General features: G+C 37.2%; 1 pseudogene; it reads left to right on the top strand.

Annotated features, from left to right (window-relative positions):
• Positions 1–25830, top strand: part of LOC129517235 (dematin-like) — a 30605-nt pseudogene extending 4775 nt beyond the window's left edge.
• The last annotated feature ends 1189 nt before the right edge of the window (positions 25831–27019 follow it).

Here is a 27019-nt window from a genome sequence, read left to right as displayed (position 1 = left end):
AGCTAGTCATACAGGCTTTTTCAATTTCCATCACACATGGTATGTGGCCCTTGGTTCAGTGGATAATCCAATTGTAAACAGTGACTCACTGTTAACAACTCTAGGAAATAGGATTAGCAATTTCTAATTTCAAAGTAAACCTATTGGGCAGCCCTGGTGGTGCAGCGGTTTAGTGCCGCCTGCAGCCCAGGGCGTGATCCTTGAGACCTGGGATCGAGTCCCACATCAGGCTTCCTACATGGGGCCTGCTTCTCCCTCTGCCTGTGTCTCTGCCTCTCTCTCACTCTCTCTAAATGAACAAATAAATAGAATCTTTAAAAAAAAAAAAACAAAGTAAACCTATTTCATTTTTGTCCTGCAAATAAAAACAATGTGTTCAGGAATTAAGCTTTTCAGCTTTTAGAGCTCTCCAGAAACAAAAATGCTGGAGACAAACTTTTATTGTACTAATGTCATTAATGGAAACCAATGAGTTTATGTTCCTAATAGCTTTTTACAGTTTGCTACTACTACTACTACTACTACTACTACTACTACTAGATTGAATTTCAATTACAGGAAACTTGACGTGTGAATGGAAAGAAAAATGAATTGAACCTCTGGAAACTAAAAATCTTAGACATATCCTCTACTCAGTGGATCAGGAGAAAAAATAAAACTTCTTGTATCATTATATGTTTGTTTCCACATCAAAAGTTTTAGATGAGATTTTATCAACTTGGTTTTTCTAGGAACACACTTAAATTGAATCAAAGATCTTGTAATTTTTGTGAATTATTTATGGTACCATTCTAAAACTTCCTTATCCCTACTTATCTGTGAATATTTTTAGTAAAACATTGCCTTGATCGAAAACTATACTTCCGTACTGAGTTACAGACTCTTCTCAGCTCCCTATTCCAAAGAACAGAGGATTGTGGCTTTTTTTTCTGCCTTTAAAATACAAAAGTGTCACTGTGTTAGGCCACTGGGTTTCTGTCAATAATACTCATGTTTGACTTTTTAAAAAATGCCCACGCTTGAACTCTATATCCGGGGATTTCTCTAGTTGGTCTGGCCTGGAAACTGCTAATCTGTGTTTTTTAAACTCCAGATATTTATAGTATACAGCCATAGTGGGAAACACTGGCCTAGATTAACCAAGGAAGGGTTACACCAAAAGAAGCCTCAGGCTATGTAACTGGGATTTAGAACCACAATATTTATTGTCCAAGTTTGTAGCAAGAAAACTGTACTGAATCCAAAGGGCAACTAAGATCAATCAAGAAACAGAATAAAGTTAGTGGACAGGAAAGTCAATATTGCAAACTGAAGGAGTTTGGTGGAACAGTTTTTATGACTTGTGACCATTGGCAGAAAGCAGATTCAGGAGTTAACTTGAATAAGCCATTCGAGTCTGAAAAGACTAAGAATAAATATCCCCCTAGCTACTTCTGTGGGGAACTTGACTACCTGTCCAGACAAAGAAATTATATTATCCTGACATCGCAAGGCACATTTTTTTCCCACCGAACTCATTAATCATCAGCAAACTTGTTCACATCATTCTGATATAAATACATGGTATCTAACGTGAGATTAGGGAAGGTGTGTGTCATTTATAAATTTATGGTGGACAGTAGTTAAAAACAGAGCTCTAGGTCCATGAGTGACCAGTCTCCCCCACCTTTAAAATCACACTCACCTTACAGATGTGTAAAGTATTTTTATAGAACTCATTGGACTTTGGAAGCCACTAGAGTTAATTCATTGATCAGCCTTTTATTTTGTATTAGCTATATTTTAGAGGCACTATACGAGATGCTAGACACTCAGGAAAAGATACAGGTCCTGTCCTCAAAGGTCTCACATTTTCACAAACAAACAGAAAGTTATCAAACTATTAAAATATACTGAGGATACTGCATCATCAGTGATATACTATCAGATAAAAACAGGGTGTGAGAAGGGCAGCACAGAAGAATTCAGTAGGTGTGGTTGGGAGTCGATTGCTGGGGACCATCAAAATGCTTTTGCAAAATTACATCTACAGTGATTCCTAAAGCCAGAAAGGAAGCATTAAGGGGCTATAGTGCAGAGACACAGAAAATTCAAAAAGCATGCGTTAGGGTATGGTCCAAAAAGGGGCTGCCTGGAAGGAAAGACATGGGAAGGACAGAACAAGACAAATACATACTTGTTTGTTTGTTTGTACCCAAGATTGTTTAACTTCTATCTTAAATGTACTAAAGAACAATTTGAAGATTTCACACGAGAGTGTGAACAATTAGATCTTTAAGAATAAAGAGAAGCTAAGTGAGAGACAAAAGCATTCATGATAAGCCTACTGAAATAATAACAGTTGATATTTATGCAAAACAAAGCTAACACATGGGATCCCTGGGTGGCACAGTGGTTTGGCGCCTGCCTTTGGCCTAGGGCGTGATCCTGGGGACCCAGGATCGAATCCCACATCAGGCTCCTGGAGCATGGAGCCTGCTTCTCCCTCTGCCTATGTCTCGGCCTCTCTCTCTCACTGTGTGCCTATCATAAAAAAATGTAAAAAAAAAACAAAGCTAACACAGCTAAAATAGAGTCTGATTATGGAGTGAACAGAATTCATTGAAGAGGCATTTAGAAATTGACAGGATTTAGTGAATAGTAGGAATGAGGAGGACTATAATAATATAAAAATGACTCCCAATTGTTAGCTCACAAAATTAGATGAAACTGAAGTAACATTCACTAGGGGGGATAGAATGAAACCGTTAATTTAGGACAGAGAAATTATGATGTTTAGTCTTAAAGACGTTTAATTTGAGGTGCCACTGGCCACTAAACAGGAGCAATCATAGAACTGTTGGGCAACATGCTAAGAAGCACAAGAGCAAGTCTGTGTTTGAGTCAGGCATTGTGAGTCATCAATCTATAATTCTTTGTTACAGCCATGGGTCTCCTCAGAAACCTGATTCCCAAGCTTTTCCTTCCTGAGGAGACCACAGGATCAGCTGACGGTAATACAAGGTGACAGAAAAGGTAGCAGAATCCGCACCTTTGTCACTCAGTATACTTTTTGAGAAGGCAATGGGCTTCAGATGAAACCATGGGAAACACAAAAACAGAGAGCCTGGTGGAGGATAGATCTCCCAAAAGGATGCTAAGATAGACATTTCAAAAAATATGAAGAAAACAAAGAAGCCAAGAGAAGAAAGCACTTTAATGGGAAGAAAATGAAAAAGTCAACTCTACTACCAAATACTCCTCAGAAATTAATTATATAAATACCATAAATCATTCGATTTTACAATGGGAAGTTTTTGGCAATATTGGCAAAAGTCGTTCCAGCAATTTCCAGGGATGGGATTCTAGTAACAGTGAGTTATGCAAAAGCAGCATGAGGAAGAGATGAAAGGTATTCTTTGGAAACCCTTGGCTGTTAATGGACAGACTTATATGGTGCGATGCCTAGAAAAATATACCAGACTGAAATGAGTTCTGGGTTCATTAATTGTTTTCGGTTGGAGAGATGGAAACGCATTGAAAGGAGTAGTTATAGGAACCTTGCAGTTACAAGAGTCAGCCATGATATTTGATGGATTGATGCCCCTGAGGAAACGGGGATGATGGCACCCATAGCAAAGAAGGAGGGATTTTTTTTTTTTTTTAGCAGAAAGAATGTCTGCTTCCTCTGAGAAGGAAGGGAGAGAAAAGCTCGAGTGGACACAGAAATGTTGAGAAACTAGAAGAGTCCTCCTACTCTGGTCTGTTTTCTCTGTGAATTCCAAAGCAGAGTCAACTTCTGTGAATCAAAGGATAGGAGCAGGCTAGGGAATTTGAGAAGAATTATCGGAGCCTAGAATAATAACGCATAGAAGAGAGACTGATGAAAAGCTTAAGGATGTCCAGGAAGACTTAATTACCCAACTGAAGCTAGAAACTATAAATCCGTTCTGGCCCATCCTTCCACAGCTATGTGATTTCCTCTAGTGGTGGTCGGTTGTCCAAACATGGTTAAACAGATAATCCAGGTTGACGACTAGGTTTCAACGTGCAAGCAGTGAGAAACAGAGGGAGACAGAGCTGCTGAGGCTACTGGAGAAAGGAGATGAAAATGAGGTGCACAGTTTCAGGATAAAATGCAGAAGAAAATGAGGCTGGGATAGAGAAATAGAAAACTGATGGAAAATGGAAAAATCAAGGATATGAAAGTCACCTTGAAATTAATGTATGGGTAGAGTGAAAAAAAGGAGCTGGAGACTGGAAAGGCATATTCGGCAAGCGGGCTGGTGCAGCCTCCTATTGCATACTACAGCTATCACTTTATTGTGTACCATTATCTTCCACAGCCATCCCCGGTACTCAATAAATGTTTGTCAAATTAAACTTATTCTGATATATATATAGAAAAGAATTTTGTAGAGATAAACCACGAGGTACTCTACATTGTAAAATACTTTCCTCACACAGAGCACAAAGGTCTTATATTCAAGCTAGTAAACCACTCAAAAGCAACAGTGAGCACTAAGCCTCCAATTTCATCCTAAAACTCAGAGGATCTGGTTCAAATACCATGTTTTGGCCACTACTATTTAATTTTAAACCAGATGAGTCATCCTGTTCATGAGATATTTTACGTAAAGATTGCCCTGAATGACATAGAGACACCCTATCTAAGCCTAAAACTAATACGGAGGAAACACAGCAAATTATACACAATCTCTGTTGCTGGCTTTTTTCCACAGAAAAGTAGATTAGTTACCAGAATTTGACTTCCCTCAGCTGAACAAATTGATCCTGGGGATGCATATGTTGACAATCATTTGTAACCATATCTGCCTTTCTCGTTTTAGAGGAAGAAAGTCCTTAGAGATCACTTAATCCAAGCACTTCATGATGCAGCATGAAGAGAAAGGTTCAGTGATGTACCCAAGGTCATACAGGGAGTAAGCAGCTGCACTGTAACCAGGACCAAATCCCTCCACTACAGTGAAAATTGCTGGAATATTAAAGAAGCTCTCTAGTTTATTTATGTAAAGTATGTATATCTGTGAAATGGAATAAAACGGCCATGATTTCCATAGAAGCGATTGCTTTCCATCTACTCTTTATTAGAACACTGTGGGCTAAAATCCTACCCATTGAATCCTCTTTTTTGTTGCAGATGAGCAAAAGGTGCAAACAGGTGATAACACACACACCCACACACATTCACAGATTGAGGGGGATGGATAACAGGAAGATCTATGAAAACCAAATGCACAAATGGAAGTTTCTCTCCCTGGATAATTAGAAATAGGCTTTATTTGCTTACCTTTTGTTTTTGTTTTTGTTTTCTTGTAATCCCTGATGTGTTTGACTAAAATGGTAATTAGCTATATTTTCCATTTTGGTTGAAGCATATTGTAGATCATGTGTAGTGTAGTTCTGGTCTCAAGGGGGAAATGGATAATCAGGAGAATATTTTTCAATGTCTCCTCTCTGTAAAGATTTACTGAGTCGTCTCTAATGTACACTGACAGCTTCTGCATTAAAATTAAAGGAAAGTAGACATCGATATTGTCAAGCAAAAGAAAAAAAAACCTCTCCCCTTTCATTTTCATTCTACTAAAATAAACCAGGTCCGTATCTTTTAATATTTTATTAGAATTGTTCATTTCTGAAGGTAAAGAGCAAAAGGACTTTTCAAAGTTTAAAAAATATTAAAAAAAATGTGGCAGTTAATTTATAGTCCCCAGACACCAACAAAAGTCTGGACTAGAAGCCTAAAAGCTTTATTAATTTCCTTGTTCAACTTACTGGTGTTATTTGACTATGCAACTTAACTTCGGTGTGTCCTATATTAATTTACTTGCAAACAGCAGAAACTCATTCTAAATCAATGTAAATAAAATGAAACTTACTGGAAGAACATCAGGGCACTACCAAGTGGATGGAGTTGTGGAGAAGCGGGTTTAGAATCAGAGCAAGAACCCAGACTAGAAGCGCTTTTCTGTAAGAAAAAAACTGCTGGGATGAATGGATTCTAGCTATTTCTTCTATTCTGTTTTATTCTACTCAAGATTTATAATCCTAGAAGAGGGACTCTATTTGGCTAAATTTGGGTTTCACATGTACCCTGTAAGCGTATACAAGTCTTGAGATGTGGGGAACTTCCAGCTTCAGTAAGCCATAAAATAGTGCCATATGGTTAACTCTCCCTTCTGGACTACATACAATGGGAAAGAGATAATGTTTCACGCAAAAAAATAAGGATATTGTTAAAAAATGGAAATTCATGCTGGGCAGTGAAAAATTTTAAAGACTATCTCCTTCAAGCCAAAAATCTTAGCATTGATTTCGAGAATAATAATAATAATAATAATAATAATAATAATCGCAGCTATCCTTTAATGCAAATATGCCTGTTAACATATAAGAAAGTGTATATATTATTCAGAGGTCCCTAAATCAAGACAGCAGAGGATACACTGGAAATCTGGGACAAGTACCCTGCTCAATGATAGTGTTTCTAAATATCTTTTGCTTACCAGCAGCAGTCTAAATGCCTGAGGTGACCAACACTTTATTTTTTCTTTCTAGAGCCACAGATCAGGCTCCACATTTATAGGTCTGGTAAGTCACCATATATCCAACATAGAGATAGCTGGTAGTGCAGCCCTAAGGAAAAGAAGTGGAATCACTGCAGAAATGATTTAATACATGCTTGAAAATCATACCTGGCTGTATGGACACCTGAGAGAAATCTGCATTTAATAGTTCTCATCTGACAACCACAAACGTTAAACCTTAATAACATGTAATGTTGCAGAAGTTTCACCTCTCTGTAGTCCCTAAGCACTATCTGTTTTGAGGGAAAACAGCTACCAAAAGCATATTCAAATGGTTTCAATTTAATATGATGACTAATAAAATAATGCTGAACACTGAGCAGAACTCTAAAACCGACTTCAGCGCTTCTGACCATGTTTCTATTTCCTGAATTAATAATTTTCTTAATACAGACACATCTAATATAATATGGCTGTTTGCTTTTATGTATATTGTGTGTCGCTCAAGAAATACATTCTTAGATTATACAGAGAAAATCAATTAACAAGTTGGAATAATTCCAAAAATTCTGAAACAATTTTATGAACCGAAATGATATTTTAGGACAATTTCTAAATGATGTTACATAGGGTTTTATGAGACATATGTCTTAGAAGGTAATTGAGAAACATTTTAGCCTAAATTCTTTATTTCATGAGATTATCAATGCTCTAATAGCATATGTTACATAATTAAAATCAAAGACAATTCAATACAGAACATGGGATTGAGTATGAACAAAAAGCATGCTCCTGAATAGAAGCAATATATGGTTCCAAAAACTGATATGAAAGCGGATATATTGCCTACCTTTGACATTTAACTTTATGTCCAGAAAAAAAATTGTCATCATAAATATTAAGTCTTGCTCTTTTTTCCAGAGCCACTCATTTTCAAATTTCTAATAGAAAATGTACTGCTATATATCAGGTGTCAAATAACGACTTTATTGACAATCTCTTTGTCCTTCTTCAATATTACCATAGGTCTTCACAAAGAACAAACACACATCTCAGAACTAGAATATATCAAATAATTTCCCAAAGAGATATGCCAATAAATTCTCACAAATAGGGAATGCAGGGGCACCTGAGTGGCTCAGTAGGTGAGCGTCTGCCTTTGGCTCAGGCCATAATCTGGTCCTAGGATTGAGTCCCACATCGGGCTCCCGACAGGGAGCCTGCTTCTCCCTCTGCCTGTGTCTCTGCCTCTCTCTGTGTGTCTCTCATGAATAAATAAATAAAATCTAAAAATAAAATGGGATTGCAGGGAGGAAGTGAGGTTTTCATTAAGTATTATCTTAAAATAGATATATTTATATACAGCAAATCATATGTTTAGTCTATGTTGTTAGCAAAACACACACACATATGGAATCAGAGTTTTAGAATTATATAAAACTGTACAGATAAGCTAGACTGTTGTTTCATAAATGCAGTGAGATTATTTTGATAGGGGGACATTAATTTTTAAAAGGCATATTATTTATGCACGGAGGGGGACACTTGACGGGATGAGCACTGGGTGTTATTCTGTATGTTGGTAAATTGAACACCAATAAAAATTAATTTATAAAAAAAAATACCACTTAGGTATTTTTATACTGTACACAGAATTTACCCATTGTAATTTTGAATCAAAACATTTTGTTTTTGCAGTGCTAACAGATGGACTTATGATTGAAAGTCATGGGCAACTGTAAAAAAATATTTACTGTTAATGTTATCCCCTCATAGGTACTCCCATTGCTCTTTTGTCTTATGTTCCTCTACTAGATTATTCCCTTCTTTGGGAATAATAAAATAATAATAAATAGAAGTCTGTCTTACTAAAAAAAAATGTATTAAGAAAAGTAGAACTAGCACATCAACTGCCTTATTTCCTTGATATCTGCTTTGAAAAAAAACTAAAAGTCTGCTGTTTGGTTAGTGTTTGGTTTAGTTCTTCTGCTGTGGGTTGTTTTTTGTTTGTTTCTAAAGACTATTTCAGAATGGTAACAATTTGGGCATATAGGTAAAGGTAACTCTGTATTCACTCCACAACTCTTGGAATTGTCCTATGTACTAGAAAACTGTCATAATATTAGTTATTTCATGCCTCTATGCACTTTGCATACATTGACCTTGCCTATCTGCCCTACCTAATTCTGATCATCTTTAAGCTCAAATACCATTTCCTAGTCAGATGACCTGCCCACACAGAGCTAGGCACCCTCCCGTCTGTAAGCACACTGTATGCCGTCCCCAGGCAATGGTATTTGTTGTATAGAACCTATTTGTTTTCAATGCCATTCCTTCCACTTTCAAGGGACATGCAGATATGCAATAAAATCACACGAAGACAATTTTTAGGGTACTGATATAATTCTCCAGTCAGACTTGGTGAGGAATAAGAATCCACATTTTTTAAAAGTCCTCGGTTGAGTCTAATGCTCATATATCATTAAGAATAAATGTACTAACCTGCAAACTCGAAAGTGAAAGAGCTTTTCTTACTCATTTACTTATAGCTTGTTGATTGAAACGTGATACATGGTAGGCACAGAGCCATGTTTCGGGAAGCATATAATGCAGTAGTAAATAGCAAATCAGTAATGATAATGCAGACAGCAATACATGGAGAAGTTCAGATTAAGCTGGAAGCAGGCCTGCATAGACCTGATCCTTAAACAAGGTTTGGCTGAAAAGACAAGAATAGTAGGAGGATCATCAGCTCTAGCAGCACAAACTACTTCATGCATTCAGGCATAAATCTGTAATATTAAAGGAAAAATACTTCCTGCTGTTGGGATCAGAGCTCCTGGTTAAGTGGTCCCTGTAAGAGCAAAATCTTCTAATTCTCCAAAGTAACTGCAAACTTTCTATTGACAAAGAACTTAGTTGTATTTAAGTATTTTCACGTGGTTGTGAGGATATTTTTATGGAATTTTTTATTATAGATCATCTTTTTTTTTTAAATGGGATCCCATGTCTCTTTCTTTGGCAAAAACATATAATTCTGTATTTAAAATAGTTTCCTCAAACTGAGCATTCTGAATACTATAAAGAGATGTTTTAGTACACATAATTTAGATAAATATATCAGGCAGGCAGGAAGCATTTGGCTTACTGAGGAATGAGTCACTATCTGAACTAAAATATAAGAAAAGTGTCCTTGCAGCAAGGAAAGGTCATTCCTGATGGATGAAGCATGAGTGAAGGCCTCATCACTGCCTCCTGCGGAACTTTTCCCTTCCGTTCAACCCCTATTATTCATATATAAAACTATTCTTTCTCTCCTAATTTGCCCTTCCTTTTATGATATGAAATTGTGAGATTTCATTAAGTAATAGAAACTCAAGTGTTCAGAGTTGATTTCAACGAATAATACTAACAACATTATTCATTCATTAGTGAAAATTAGTGCTATCAAGGCATGGAGATTGTTGTAATCATCTCTGTATCCTCATTTTCTTGAACACATCTGGTAGACAAAGGCAGATGACAAACATTTGTTAAATAAATCAATGAATTAGTGATACTAGGTCCACTCTTCCATGCAGTAAATGGAGTGCAAATGGAAGTTAATGTCTTTGTGTTATAAAATACATTTCTTTTTACACTCAAACCTAGACTTAAGAGAATCCAGAGTAGCATATCTTGAAGCTCAAAACGCTGCAGCCAACCATAGTGCTAAGATTGTAGACTACCAGTTGACATTCTTCCTATCTTTCTAAATCCTGGATTGAAGTGCCCTTGAAAGCCATCCGGAATAGATTGAAAAAGGATGCAGTGGGATGTGAAGTTTCTATCCAGTCAGCCATAATAAGAAAAATCACAAGACCATCCAGAAGGGGAAATAGTACATTTTATCAGGAAGAAGAAAATGCATTTTCTTCTGCTGTTGGTATGTTTATAAAACTTGAGATTCAGTTTCCTATCATCAAAGACCCAGAAACCATGAAAATTTATTTCCCAAATTTTTCATAATTAAAAAAAAAACCCAAAACCTCAGGATGGATATCACAGAACCTCAAAGCTGGTGCTTTTTAATTTTTGCTGGGTACAAGATCATTAACAGAGAAATATACCATGACTAACATGTCATACAGAAGTCTTGATGTCTTTAATGTTGCTATTAACAGAGAAATTCAGAGCCTCTTACTCATTCCCTCATTGTTTGCACCTGATGTCAACTTAGTCAGAATGACTTATTGAAAATATGTAATTCGGAAGGCATCTCAAGAAGTAATGTGGGATGTATAAACCGGGCCTGCCTAATTTCAAGTGAAATACAAGAGAGAAATGCATATTAATGTAAAATGACTATAAATCAAAAGCTATTTCATTTTCTAGGGTAGTATAAAAGCCAAACCCATTTGAAACCATAATTCAGCTGTCATAATCTCTTAGATATACCACTGACCTTCCTTGGAAGCTTCTGTCACCTAGAAGTGAATGGATCAGGAGGAGGAACATTAAATCACATGACATTACTGAGAGCCAGGTACTTGAAAGTAACTTAGCTCACTTGAGCAAGTCCTTTAACCACAAGTTACACTTTTCCTAGATAGAGATTCCTTGTGCTGTACATGCACATACATTGACGTAAAATACATTCACTGGGTAGACTCTACAAAGAGATTCATTGTGCATTCCATGCCTCAGCTTACAGATTTTTTTCAATCAATACCGAATTTGGGGGCTCCAGTGTTTTCAAGGAACAGCTGAAAGATTTTGTGTTGTCATTCCTGAGCCACTTGTCTGATTAACTTAAGGATGTATATTTCTCTGGGTATTTTACATTTATTATTAATAAGTAGCCAGTATCCAACATGATTGCTTGGCTGCCTACCTCTCCAAAATGAATCATTTTATTAAAACTGTAACTTCAATGTTAAGCCTGAGGTAGGAAACGGGCTTGAATCTAAAATCATGGTATTCACCAATGCCAAGAATTGGTGTTACGGATTAAAAAAATAGACATATTTTTGGAAGGTGGGTTAAAGAACAATCTGCCTTTGGAACTTACGGAGACTTTCAAGCTAGAAGGAAATAGAAGATGTTTATTTGACTCCATGTGCAATTTGTTACTGGATTTTCAATAAAGAGCTGGTGGTGTTTCTATGGACAATGATTATTTTAACATCACCTCTTCCTTCAAAGACAGAAGATTAAATTATTACTTTAAAAGCTTTTAAAACTATGTCACAATTTGTTATGATTGTGGATGAAGGAGGGTAAGGTGAGGAATACAGAGACCTCTGCTTAGAGCTTCAAACAGCTATCTAGGAGCTGCACTACAAATGGGTAGATCCATGATTTACACTCAAGCTCTTCCCTTAATGAGTATCTGATCTCCAAGAGGTTTTGTTTTGTTTTTTCAAGATAAAGAGAAAACAATTCATTTTACAGTTGAGGAATCACTGATTCCCCAAGAGCTTATGCTACCCACAAGGAAACACACACACACACACACACACACACACACACACACTTTAAGAATCATTTCTATTATCCAATACAAAGACTAAGAATATAAAGTCCTTGGTTCCATTTAAAACTCTACTAATAAATTTCTGGGTATAGTGCTCTGAACCTCAAATTTTTACCTATAAGACTTCCAAGTTGGGGATTTAAAAGCTAAAAACAAACATTCTGCATACATTGAATAATGAGCTTCTATTTTTTAAAAAATCATGTTATTAAAGCATGATTTCAAATTACTTGTGTAATTAACAAATGGATGATCAGTAAATATTTGTTTAATCCCATTTATGTGGATGAGGTGCTATGATATATGATGAATAGTATTTTAAAAAATAATGCACTGTCCTTGACTTCACAAATGTTACGATTTTCATGGCAAAGTCAAGTTTTCAATGGTTTCATTCATGTTTCCAGAGTCATTTATAGATCGACTGCAAACAATTTCATAACAACCAATAGCCATCCCTCATACTGGGTGAACAGAAGTCTACCATAAGAGGCTGGATGACTTTTAAGGAATTTCAGCATAACTTGGCATAATTTCTTGAAAAGATAATACTAGGTATATAGTTTGCTTTTTCATATACTCAACCCTCAAGCTCTTGTGAGCTCTTACATAGAAATACTCTCAATTAACTAGAAGGTAGAAGGAAACAATTATTCTAATTGTCATAGAAAATCTGGAAATATTTCTTCTTACTATCACTAAAGTCAGTCAATTTATCCCCCACCTTATGAATCTGTCTTGTGACTCCTAAGGCTCCGTGGTATACCTTGTTGCCTGGTGATGCCTGCCCCCCATTAGTTCCATAGCCACATAACATTTCTGGCCATTTTTTACAAGCATCAGTACTTTCCCATCTGAGGACTCCTCTCATATTTACTCAAAAATAAAGTTAAAAAATATTTTAAGTCACCCCCAAAACAACTTCTATAGAGAGCTACCTTCTAGAACTGATTCATGGAATTTAATGCTGCTTCTGACTAATGAGGAAGATTTTAAGTTCCCTATTATTTCAAAGAGTGGTAAATTAGAGGATAATTCCACCTAAAAAGAGAAAAGAAAAAAAAGGAATTATCTGTCTGATATCTTAAACTTTTTCTCCTGAGAAAAATCATTGAGGTGTGGGACATTTAAAAAATGTAAAAAGGAAAAATTAAAAAAAAAAACAGAAAATACTTAGGTGAGTATAACATTTTCCAAGAGCATTTATATAAGACTGGAAAGAGTACAAGATAAGTAGTCTTTGCTTCTGGCAACTTCTTAGTTATCAGTCACCAAGTCTTATAAGTCCTCATGTACCTAAGTAACCTAAGCCATGACATATAAAATGACATGAAAGATATAATATGAAATATAAGAACTGATACATCTCAGTGAAGGGATTATATTCCTAGTGAAGAAGAGATTGAGAGATTGAAGTGTGGAAAAGATGCCTTCAAAAAGGAGTCCTCCATGGTCTTGATGAAGAAAGGAAGTTTCTATCAGGAATAGAAGTAGCTACAAAGAAGAATATCTATCAATAGGCTATTTTCTTTCACCAAGAGCTGAATCACAGGCTAGACATCTCATTCACTCATTATTTCAAAGGCCATCTATATTTTGAGGTCCTCACAAAGTTCTATTTCTATATTTTGAGGTCCTCACAAAGTTCTATTTCTATATCAATTCATGATTTGAGCTTTATACAGTATCTCCAATGTCTACTGGACATCCCCAAAAGAATGTCAAAAGGCAATTCACACATACAACGTCTAAATACTGAACAATATTTATTTCACTATTGACCCATTCTTACTCATTTAGGCAGTCAATCACTCAACCATTTATCCAATATTTATTCAGTAGCCACCATGTGTTTGGCATTATTCTAGAATTCAGGAATACAGAAGAGAACAAAACCTTCACAAATGTCTTCCCACATGGTGTTTCCATTGCAGTGGAAATGTACAAACTCAGAAAAATAAAATATAACACATATTGATAAGCTCCAAAAATATATAGAGCAGGAAACTGGGAGGGACTGTAGAGAGGGAAGTTGCCTCATAGAATGTAATCCTCCTCCTGTTTTTTATGTTTGTTTGTTTGTTTTTTTGTTTTTTTTTGTTTTATTTTATCTCAGAGAATGCCACCAATACACACTCAACTGCTGATCCAAAGACAAAGGTTGATTTGTAATGCTGCAATTATTCACTATCCATAATAACCCTCCAATTCATTCAATTATTTCCTTCCCACTGTTATAACATGAGGTCAACCTGACATTATCTCTTATCAAAATAATTATAACACATCTCTAAAAGGCCTCCCTAACTACATTCTTATACCACTCGAAACCATTTTTTCAAACCATAGCTAGAGAGATATTATTAAAGTATAATCTTTAGGGCTGCTCAGATTCCTCATGGATAAAACCCAGAGGAACTTTTCCTCTCTTGTCCCTCTCTATCACCACCACTCTCTATTTTACATTGTCCTTTCAAGCCATAGACTGAATGAATTACTGACAATCCCCCTCCTTCATACATTTTTTCCCTTGTTTCTACACGTGCTATTTCCTTTCTCTCAAATATTTTTCATTCTCCCCCTTCCTTGGTCTCTCCTCCCCCTCTTTTATTTTCAACTGGATAGATTAAACTACTTTCTCAGTTTAGACAACCCCTTCTGAAGGAACTCATCACTGAGATCCCCTGGAACCGATTCCTAGGGCTTCCCACAGTACACTGGGCATATGCATATCAGAAATCTTTCATCATTATGTTGAAAAGCAGTCACCAATGCAGTAGAATGATACCGTGATGTCAACTTGTAGTTTCTTCTCCCTCTCTTCTATTCAAATAGTTAGTTGGTACTGACAATGTTGCTTTATGGAGAGATGCAGCAGAAAAAAATAGCCCACAAACCCTTCAGCTACCAAAGGATGGAGAGGACTTTTAGGTGTAGGTGAAAGGACTAGGTTCACAACATGAAGGAAAGCCGATGCCCTCGCTATTAGAAAGAAACTGTGAGAACAGAAGTCTGTGGGTTCAAGGGCAAAGGGAACCTGGGCTTGACTCCCAGAGCAGAGTCCAGGGGTGAGTATGACTGTGGGGTACATAGGTGCAGATGGTTCCATGGGCAGTTTCAAAGATGTCCCAGCCTCCAAGGAACAGGACAAGCAGAAAGATCCCTGTGAACCAGTGCTTTGGGGGACACAGGGATATTCTGGAGCTCCAGGGACTGAGGACTCTATGCCTCGGCAGTGCATGAGAACTCTTGTTTTTAGTATAATCAGGGTGGAGAGATACTCAAAAAAGCCAAAGATAAGTACAGAAGACATGCTTGGCTCCCTACTCAATACCTATCTGCTCTTCTACCTTATTAGGAACCACCACTCTTCTTCAGGGCATCAATGTGCCTAACCAAAAACTCAGTGATTTCCTGCCTTCCTCATAGCTAAGAAAGCTCAATAAGATGTAAGCCAAAGGTCTTATGGGGACTTCCTGGAAAGTTCTGGAAGATGTGCCAACTCAGTTGGCATACACACTTTGCCTTTTTCCTTTCCTCAAGTTCTTGCCTGTAAATTCAATAGTGACAATGAAGACTGTCTTTGTCACTGTATTATCCCCAACAAAGTGCACACTGCACAGTAATGATTTAACAACCATCATGCAGTAAGCTACTATACAGGAAAATTTCTGTAAATGCAAATGATTATTACATCTGAGCTCTGGAGTTCCCAAAGCACCCAAAATAAAGGGACGGCATTTGGCCATATGTTCCTAAAGAGAAAGAACTACATATGACCTATATTAGGGGCTTCGGATACACACAGCCTGATGTCATTTTTTAATTACTTCTAAAGCATCAAAAAAATAATACATGAGAATTTTAAAAAAAACATTCTGAACCACTTTTTATTCTAATAGTATGAGGACCCTCCCCTAGCTCTCAGTGTAATGAGCCCCTAAAATTATCTGACCATGTTGGTGCAAGTCAGGATTAGGCTAGTTTATGCAAGAGCAGCAACCAGCCTGTAAGTTTCAGTGATTTATCACCATAAATTTTATTTTCCTAGCTCAGGCCAGGTCTACTGCCAGTCTAGGTGGTCCTCCAGAGCAGCTCTTCTCCTAAGGTTGGCTAAGGATTCCAGGCTGTGTTAATATTTGGCACATTTGTGTCAACACGTGCCTTCCATGGTCACAATGGCAGGAAAACAGAGCTCTTAAAAATCTCATGTTGGTCATCAAATGTTCTGACCGACAATGACAAATAGGTATCACTGCATTCTAGATGTGCCCACAATGCATTCTAGAACTAGTCACACAGGTCTGCTTAGTTGTAGGGTTGTGAGGAATTATAGAGACTCCTCCTGTGTTTCCAAAATGAGAAAAGAAATGGACCTTGGTGATCATGTGCAATCTCTAGCATTCATAGGCAGTTTTTAGAGAAAATATCCTCATATCTCTAAAGACAGAAGTTCCAAAACTTTTTGGATCTAGGATCTCTCTATACTTCAAAAAATTATTGGGGGGGGGGGACTCCTGGATGGCTCGACGGTTGAGCATCTGCCTTCAGCTTAGGTCCTGATCCCAGAATCAGGGATTGAGTCCGCATGGGGCTCCTTGTGGGAAGCCTGCTTCTGTCTCTGCCTCTCTCTCTCTCTCTCTCTCTCTCTCTCTCTCTGTGTGTGTGTGTGTGTGTCTCTCATGAATAAATAAATAAAATTTTTAAAAAAATAAGTAAATAAATTACCAGGAGATGGTGAATGTCTCTGATAAAGAAGTAATGAAGTAAAACAGGTCATCTGTTTTTTTTTTAAATGTTTGTTTAAAACACAAAAATTATTGAGGAGGCTAAGGACTTTTGTTGATGCTTATTTCATCTATCAATATTTATCACATTTGAAATTAAAGCTGATGAATTTTTAAAATATTTTGAATTTTTTAGGAGAATAGTAATATATCCATCATATGCTAACATAAATAATATTTTTTAGTAAAAATGAATAGATTTCCAAATGAGACCAAAAAATAGAGGAAAGGCATTCTATTATATTTTTGGAAACCTCTTTAGTATCTTTATTAAATAGGAGACAGCTATCTTCACAGATCTGCATTCAATCTGTTGTGATATCACACTTTATGCAGCCTCTGGAATAATTTTATTGTGTATCCACAAGAGAATAAAACTGGCAGAGGCAAATAACATCTTAGTATTACTATAAAAATAGTTTTGACCTTACAAAACCTGAAAGGGCCTCAGAATACCCCTAGGCACTTAAAGAAATCCTGCCTTAAGATGGCTAATGTGATCGCTCCCTGGCACTGCAACATGCACCAAGGTAAAATGCTTGCTGCCTATGATGTCTTCTATTTTGCTTTACTTTTGCTCTGAAAACTTTTATTAGGTCAACTCATTGCGGTCTGATTGAAAAGTATTCAGCGCCTCAATCAGAGGATAAACTTGCCAGCTGGTTTTTCCAGAAACGATCTGTGAAGAATGTCTCCATTACCTTAAATAATAGTATTGTTTTCTTCTGCTGCTGTGCCTTTTCAGCTTTCTCAGTGACTCCATCTGTCATTTTCTGATCAGCAGCTGAATAGGCACCTTTGCTTTCACATCCTCTTAAATCCACTTTCTCTATCCCTTGGGACCCTAAATCTCATAGTATGAGGGTCGTTATCCTTAGCATACTCTTTCTTCCTACCTGTGGGGCTTATTATCTTCCCCTTTCTTTGGTTTAAATCCCTTTATCAATAGGGTTCATGGATTCTCTGAGATGGTATGAAGATACTCCTTTCCGTTTTCCTTCTAATTAAAATAACCAATCAACAAAGAGTCATTGAATAGCTACCATACACAAAAGACTTGTAGTACATACACAGATTCTACATTTATTCAAATAAATGAACTATAGATTCTTCATAGTGATTTAAATATTATCAAAGCAAACAATATATTGGAGTAGAAAATAAGATATACAAAGTCAGAGGACAAAAATAGAAATGCTTTGAGTCCCTTTCCTTCTTTTGGACCTCAGTTTTTCAATCTGTAAAATAGGACTAACAGGTCTCAGAAGTCTGGGAATTATTCTTTCTGTGGGTCAGGCCAGGAAGTTTATACCCACTCCTGACTCCTCCTGGGCCTCCAGCAAAGCTACAGGGTTGTGGGTGTCCTTGGGCGAATTACCTTGGTGCTAGTGGGACAAAGTGGGACCCATCCTCACACCCAGGCCTCTGACCAAGGCCTTCCGGGTCGTTTCTCTTGCTCCCACCCACCCACACACTGCAGAACATTCTTGTACTGCAGGGACAGAGAGGGGAGGGCAAGTACAGAAATCCACCAACAGTGGAGATGTGCTCAGGTTTGGGCAGGGGGCCTGGAGATGGTGTTCTACCAACGTGAGTGAGACTCAGAGGGTAAAGGTACAGGGCCACTCCCTTCCACACTCTCTGCAGGTGGTTGTCCTCAGCCATTTTGCCCCTGCCCTGAGATCCCCTGGCTTCTTCATCTTTGCATCCAACTTTGTTGTCTTTAGGGGCCAGCGCCCTAATGCCATGCATGATGTCTGCCACGAGTTGGCAGCAAGCCTGGAACACTGAGCTGTACCATGGGAGATGTTCTTGCCATGGAGCTTATGCCGTCTTGAAGCAACTACTACTGTAGGTGAGGAAGCTACACTGCAAATGCCTGCAGTACCAGAAGGACCTCCAAATAGCTGATGTCCTTGAAGTTGAAGAGCTTCGGTATTTAGCAATTCCCCTCTTGCAGTGGAATCTTCCTCTCTAAGGATTTGAATTCAAATCCCCATTCTGCCACTCTTGGCCCTGTGGTCTTGCACAAGTCCCTTAACTCTCTGAGCCAGAGAACATGATGTAATACTAAGCATACAGTCAGTGCTCAATATATGTTAGCTTACTATTGCTATTATTGGTAGGATTATAACAATTTTTTAATTTCCATTTATTAATTGTGTGACCTTCATAAAATAACTGTTCTAAGACCCATTTCCCTCAAAATGGAGATAACGGCACCTGTTCTCCTAGGAGGGATGTGAGAATTAGATTGCAAGGCAACACATAAAGGTTAGCTCCTTTTACTTCCATCCCTACTTAGTAACCATGTAACTTCTGCTTGTTACTTCACTTCTGAGTCCTCAGTTTCCTCATCTGCAAAATAGGGGCAAATGGTATCTACTTCCCTAGAACCGTGAGCATTCAGAGATGATGTTTGACATAGAGTTACTGTCAAGCATGTTACCTTAGTATTACTATTCTTGTTGCTGTTATTATTAGCCCTCCTTACCAGCTATATGACCTTGAACAAGTTCCTTATGCTCTCTGAGCCTCAGTTTCATCATGGGGTAAGATGGGAAAATTCAACCCCTTTCCTAGTTTCACTCTGAAGAAGAAACAGCTACTTCAGTGCTCTGTTCTTACCAGGTGTTTCCTGGCTCTGTGACCACAGGCAAGTCCCTTCCCTTCTCTGCACCTCAGTATCCTCATCTGCCCTGTGCATCTAACAATCTCCACTTATCCAAAGCTGTGGGATGAGGAGGAAATAGCCTCAGCCTGGTGCCTGACTAGGAATGGCATGGATGATTTGGAGTCATGGTGACTCCTGGGGTCACTGATGAGGAGGAACTTGCACCTGTCTTTGTAGAGCTTTGACTAGTCCTGGACTGGCAGCCCTTCCCGACGTCCTGCAGCAGCAACACAAACTGCTTCTTGGGGCAGTGGGTGAGGGCAGTGTGGAAGCAGCTTGCTCTAAAACCGTAGGGGATTCCATGTAAGGTAGATCCCAGAGAGCAACCCATACATCATCTCTGCCTAAAAGACTCAGAACTGACTAGAAGAAAATATCTAAACCAGTTCTCCTCTCAAAAACATTCAATGGCCTACTCGGGGACATCCAGGCATCATGGACTACAAAGAAGGATTGAAAGGGAACTCAAGCAGCTGGACATTAAATTGTGGCTCCTTCACTGATCAGCTCTGTGGAGAAATACAATTTTTTTCTTGGCTCTACTTTCAATTATTCCTTTAGGCCTCATTCTCCTCAACTGAAAGAAGAATATGTTGCCTTTCACACTCACTGACCTCTATCATTCTATGATTCAAGTAAGGGTTTGATGAGCCATCTATGTACTAGCAAATCTCCTGATGTATGTTCTTTTTCACCATCTATATCACATACCACGTGGAAACACTACAAATATTAATGATCAATGATTACTTCACTTGTCAATTGTTATCCGAAATTCAGAACAAATTCTAGACCAATATAGTAACAGGGGCCCCTGAGGGAAAAAGCAAAGCAGACAAGGTGTCTCACAAGATAGCTATTTACTTTTACTCTGTAGAAGTGGTAAAAGTTGTGAGTTAGTAATTTCCTCTGGGGATGCCTGGGTGGCTCAGTGGTTGAGCCATCTGCCTTCTGCCCAGGGTGTGTTCCTGGAGTTCTGGGACCGAGTCCCACATCAGGCTCCTGCATGGAGCCTGCTTCTCCCTCTGCCTGTGTCTCTGCCTCTCTCTCTCTGTGTCTCTCATGAATAAATAAATACAATCTTTTAAAAAATAATAATAATAAAAGAAAAATTAAAAAAAGAAACCTCCTGTGAAACTTCCTGATGTAATCTGACACTGGCCTCCATACATGGAGGGTAGAGAGAGACTAAAGAAGCAGATGACTCCAGATTGGTAGATGGCAGGTTTAATAATCAAAGGAACTGACACATGAGGCTTGTCTTGGGCAGCCTCAAAGCAAGTATACTGCACTCACCAGCCAGCTCTATGTAGATGCCCTAACTGGGTTTAGCCACATATCCAAATCCAGATAGCCTCAACCCATTCCTATCTCAAGGCTGTATCCTGGAACATCTTCTAGGAGCAGGGAACTCAAGCAGAACACACATTACAAGGACAGGCAAGGAGGTGGGGAGCCTCCAATTGCCCAGATCCAGTTCACGGGTCAACTGGAAAATATATTTCTTGATGGCCTCCTCCAATAGAAGTAAACTGAACAGTTAAATTGCTAGTAAAATGTTTAAAATATTAACAACCATATAAAATATGGTTGATAGCTGAGAACCTGAGGTTCTCTCACTGCTATCTCCAAATACCATGAGAGAGAGTTGCGTATGATGGGGGAAAGCTTGAATTTTGAAATGCATGAATAGTGAGTCTCTTATCTCAAATTTTAGGTTTCAACCAAACTGGTTCTCTTGTTGAATCATTTAAAAAAATCTATTGAGGAGGAGGAAGACATTGGCAATAGAAAACTTAAAGACCTAAGATTCAGCTTGTATCTCTAGGTTCACTACCAAAGTCTAAAAGAACCCCATTAGCATTAGAGGTAAGAAAATGAACATGAAAGAAACCAACCCAATAATTCAGTAGATCGTGATCTCTGGAATCAGAAAGACACAAATTTGACACACATTTCTGTCATTCAGAAGTCAAGTTAATATATCGGCAATAACTACTCAAGTTACTCAACCTTGGTAACCACCTCATCCGCATGGAGTTGTCCTCATCAGTATGATTGAAATGACAAACAGTGCACTATTAATTTGTTACTAATAAATTGATCCATCCAACAAATCCCTCTGACTCTGTAACAATAAGTATAGTTGTATTCCTTTCACATGAGTAAGAGAAAAGAGATCTGACAAGTCTTTGAACATTTCTAGATTTCTGTTCATTAGAATTTTGTTCATTACATTTTTGTTACATCATCAATAAAAATTTCTGTATTGATAATGTTAGAAAAATCCAGTTAGCCTCCTAAAATGGCACACTGCGTGACTCAAATGGGAGGTGGAAGAAAAGGCTAGACTTGGCATCCATCATCTCTTATTTTAAATATGTTCATTTTTCATAGTTCATTTACTGTGAAGATGCTGTATATGTCAGCTTATCATTTTCAACACTAGGTCCATAAAAAATCAAGGGCATGATTCCTGAAATTATGCTTCATCTAATTAAAACTAGTGAACACTACTAAATCAGATGAAACCTGCCTCAATGATTTTGACTCAGTCTGTTTTTTATAATGATAGCAGATGTTACTAGTAATATTTTGTAGTGTATCAAATTTTGAACCTAATAAAATGTTAAATTTGGCTTTTGTTGTTGTCATCCATCTTAATGGCCCCTTCCAGTTATTTTTGATATGCTGTCATAACTGAAAACAATAAACAAAGCAGATGATTGGGGTAGATTCAAAGTGTCAGTGTGATCACAAATGCCTGAGTCACTGCCCCAATAGTAACACTTACTACTTCAGATTTTATTGTAGTGAACATGAAATAAGTTATAGTGAGATTTTACCTGTTATCACCTCTTTCCTTAATCTCCATGTTATTACATCAGGGAAGATGCCATAATGGATAAAGATTCCATGATAAAAGCTTTGCAGAGATGGTTACTCCAGTATTCCTCTTTGTTTATTGAACTTTTTCAAGCCCTCTTAACTCAGGAAAGTACATAAGAACAAAAGACTAAACACTTTTCCATAGATGCAGTGGTAACTAGGGTAGGAATGCAATTTTTCACCTATCTAGAAAGACAAATTTATTTATTTATTTATTTATTTATTTATTTATTTATTCATTCATTCATTTATTTTTACTTATTTATCTATTTATTTTTTAAAGATTTTATTTATTCAGTCATGACAGACACAGAGAAAGAGGCAGAGACACTGGCAGAGGGAGAAGCAGGCTCCCTGCAGGGAGCCTCCGGTGGGACTCGATTCTGGAACCCCGAGGTCCTGCCCTGAGCCAAAGGCAGGCACTAAACCACTGGGCCACACAGGGATCCCCAGAAAGATCATTTTAAATATGTACTTTGTTTTAACCTATGTGAACAGCTATCACTTTATATTTGTGGAATCTAGTGTCTTTGGGACCAGAACACAAAAATATCTTCTCATTATTCAAACATTTGAAATAACTAATCAGGAGTAAGCTCCCAAACAAAAACAAAATTACCTGCATACTCTCCAACAAAAAAGCTTACGTGGCACTGTTTTTTTGAAACAGAACTCTTTGTTTTTAAAGATTTTGTTTTTGTTTTTAAAGATTTTATTTATTTACTAGAGATGCACAGAGAGAGGCAGAGGGAGTAGCAGGCTCCCTGTGGAGAGCCTGATGTGTGGGACTCGATCCCAGGACCCCAGGATCAGGACCTGAGCCAAAGGCAGCTGCTCAACCACTGAGCCACCCAGGCACCTAGAACTCTTTGTTTCTTAACAGAGTAAAATCCTACATTCTTTCACAAGTAGTCTAGTTAAAGTAGGTCTTACTCCTGGGAAGCATTTCTTTCTGCTTCTAATCTCATAATGTAGGTGTTCTTAACTCCTAGTGTCCCATCTATAAAGTACATATTCATATCTAAAATTTTTTAGGATCTTTGGATCTAAAAAGGGTAACATTTTTTCCCAATCACCATATGGCACAAATGAATCAAGCCAGTGCTACAGCGGTGGTTTTATTTATGCATACTAACTGGAGCTTCTTTATTCCTTTCTCTTTGGGAATTCAGGTACGTTTTGTATGTCTTTATAATTTGGAAATCTTGCATTAGTCCTCCTTACTCAGAGCAGGTTTCAAAATCAGAGGTACACACATTTTTCCAGGCAGCCCCCTAGAGTCATATTTTGTAGCAAAGTGTAGAATATGGGGCACTTGGCTGGCTCAGCTAGAAGAGCATGGGACTCTTGATCTGGGGATCATGAGTTCGAGCTCTGTATTGGGTGTAGAAATTACTTAAATAAATACTTTAAAACTAAAAAAAAAATTTTTAAGGGCAGCCCGGGTGGCTCAGGGTTTAGCGCCACCTTCAGTCCAGGGCGTGATCCTGGAGACCCAGGATTGAGTCCCATGTCAGGCTCCCAGCATGGAGCCTGCTTCTCCCTCTGCCTGTGCCCCCCAACCCCGGCATGTCTCATGAATAAATAAAATTTAAAATGTAATAATAAATTTTTTTAAATTACAGAACGTACTATTAGTTACATTTTTAAATTTCTTTCAAGTCTGTAGCCCAACACCATTCACATTGTTTTGAGGACTACGAATAAAAGTATAAAATGTTATGTTAGTGTTTTATTTAGTAGAAAAATAGATTGTAGAACCTCAATATAAAATTTTTCTCAAAAACATTTTTATAATTTTTACAAATTAGGGAGACATTAAAGCCATACCTACAAACAAAAATGCACTCTGAAATCTGGAAAACTTTATGTAGTAGAAGTACATGATGTTACTGTAATATTGATAACATCCTTTTGTGTGGAAAAATTTTACCCCAGAGTTAATAATTTTAGCATTTTTTGTCTCAAAACCATTAATATATTTATTTCAAAATATTTGAACACTATTCTTATTCTATTCTGTATCCCTAATAAACATAGTACATTTTATCTAAGATAAGTAAACTTAGGAATAAATCAAGTGGAAGTATAATATACTATTTCCAACTCTTTCCTGCCTTCTCTAATGTACTTATTATATAAAATGAAATTATAAGTAAAAGTTTAGAAAATGGAGCTTAGAAAAAGTGTCTCTGAATAGATGATAAAGAAGCAACTCCTTCAGAAACCATCTTTTTATCACTTCACTTCTTTTTAAAAACATTTCAGGGCAGCCCTGGTGGCGCAGCGGTTTAGTGCCATCTGCAGCCCAGGGTGTGATCCTGGAGACCCAAGATCAAGTCCCACGTTGGGCTCCCTGCATGGAGCCTGCATCTCCCTCTGCCTGTGTCTCTGCCTGTCTCTCTCTCTCTCTCTCTCTCTGTTGCTCATGAATAAATGGATAAAAATCTATAAAAAAATAAAAATAAAAACATTTCAAACTAAGAGTTTGCAAATAGCACTCACATGAAATCTTACCAATAAATGTGATTGTGTATTCTCAGAGTGTGAAATACTCAGTTTTGTTTATATAAGATATATAGGAGTAATTTATGATAGTTAAAAGCACAGATTTTACTTAAATTTCAGTAAAAAGACTAATTTAGTTAATTTAAAAGAAGATACTAAAAGGTGATTATTTGCAAATGTTTGCATGTATAAATATTTCATTTTCCCTAAAAGAATGTAAAACAATGAAATTGGAGTCAAATAAATGGGGGATTGTTTTGTTTTTTCTTTTTTTTTTTTTTACTTGGCTTATAATCATGGTAGAAGTGAAGTTTGTTACTGAAGTAATGAAAGTTATCTTGCCATATAACAAACTTTCTATTAATCTTTATAGTCTTAAACATAGAACTACTGGACTAGATCCATTTCTTTGTGTCCCTTTTACCCTTAGTGTCACATGATTTTATGTTTTAAGACATTATCTCTATAAGGAAACATTTTATGGTAAAGGAAGGAATTTTTTTTTCCAGAAAATGCTTATTTTGCTCACTTGATGAACTTCAGGCCAATGTATGTTTTTTTTTTTCAATATATGTTATTTGAGTGAAGCATCTTCCTTCTCTGTGTGTCCTCCACCCCTTGCCCCGCCCCTGTCATTAACCTGTAATATGCTATCTGGAATGTGGACTAAACTCTTCAACACTATTTAAAATCTACTAACCTTTGTGCATTTGGTTGCTCAGCTTTCTAAGAACATTTCTGAGCTGAAATAAACTCAATACCATTCTGTTTTAGAGATTATGTCATGGCTATTCATTGGATATGAATTCTTATGGCTTTATTTTTCTTTCCAAGGTTGAAGAGATGGTGCAAAACCATATGACTTATTCATTACAGGATGTAGGTGGAGATGCTAATTGGCAGTTGGTTGTAGAAGAAGGAGAAATGAAGGTAATTTCCAGTAAAATATTATAGGTTGCTAATTGCAGATGTTATAGCATATTATCATCACTAACCATTGATGTGAATGAGGGTAGCATTTTAAATTTTCTTTTAAACAGATTATTACATATGATCAAAAAACCACTAGATACTAGGAAGTAAAATGTACTTTGGCTTTTACACAGTTTCTTTATGATCTCAATAAAAACCAATGTACAAACCATTCTGTTTTGCCTGGGCCATGGAGAAAATACAATATGGGTGTTTAGATGTTAGGAAGTCATAATTCGTTGATGGTTTTCTATTTGGATATTTCTCTTTATTTTTTAATATACTAAATGTTGTACCCAGATGTCACTTTGTTCCCCTTTTTGGTCTATATATCACTTCTTATCCTTTCTCTCACTGCATCTTCTATCAGTATTTGGAGGTGAGTCTGCTAATTTTGTTCACATCTGTAAGCACAAGAGACAGAGAATAAGATCAAGGAATAAGATTTAGAGATGGATTCAAAACAGCAGCTGCACTGAATTTTGATATTTGAATTTGGTATACTTATGCCCAAGGCGCTGTGCTAAAGATAAAGTGATGTTTAATAAGACTTTCTCCAAACTGAAACTCGTTGGGGAAGAAGGATATTGACATTTAAAGATACTGTTACTTGTGTCTATCTGATAACATATTGAATTATGTGCACAGATTAGTGGAGAAAATTGGAAAAGAAAGAGCTCTTATATGAAACAGATTGTTTTTTACTGGATAAGTATTTGAACTATGTCTGGAAATCGAAGCAACATTGTGACAAAGGTGAAGCCAAGGGTATTTTAGACAAAAAATATAACACAAATGAAAACATGAAAGCAAACTTCTTACTCAGGAATTCTTTTCATAGACTGTGTTTACCACAATTATTCTAGCAATAGAGATACAATATCAGATGTTGGGATTTCCTTTCCTCCTGAATAGGGAACTAATTAAGAAATCAGAAGAGATGGGGTGGCTCAATCAATTAAGCGTCTGCCATCAGCTCAGTTCAAGATCCCAGGCTCCTGGGATCAAGCCCCTCATAGTGCTCCCTGCTCAGCAGGGAGTCTGCTTCTCGCTCTCCCGCTGCCCCGTATCCTCACTGGTGCTCTGTCTCTTGCTCTGTTCTCTTTCCCAAATAAGTAAATAAAATCATTAAAAAAGAAGTAAGAGA

Source organism: Nyctereutes procyonoides, unplaced genomic scaffold (assembly GCF_905146905.1).
Source record: "Nyctereutes procyonoides isolate TBG_1078 unplaced genomic scaffold, NYPRO_anot_genome, whole genome shotgun sequence".
In the NCBI taxonomy this organism is placed as follows: Eukaryota; Metazoa; Chordata; class Mammalia; order Carnivora; family Canidae; genus Nyctereutes; species Nyctereutes procyonoides.
The sequence above is the reverse complement of the archived record's forward strand: the minus strand, read 5'-3'. Positions and strand labels throughout refer to the sequence as shown.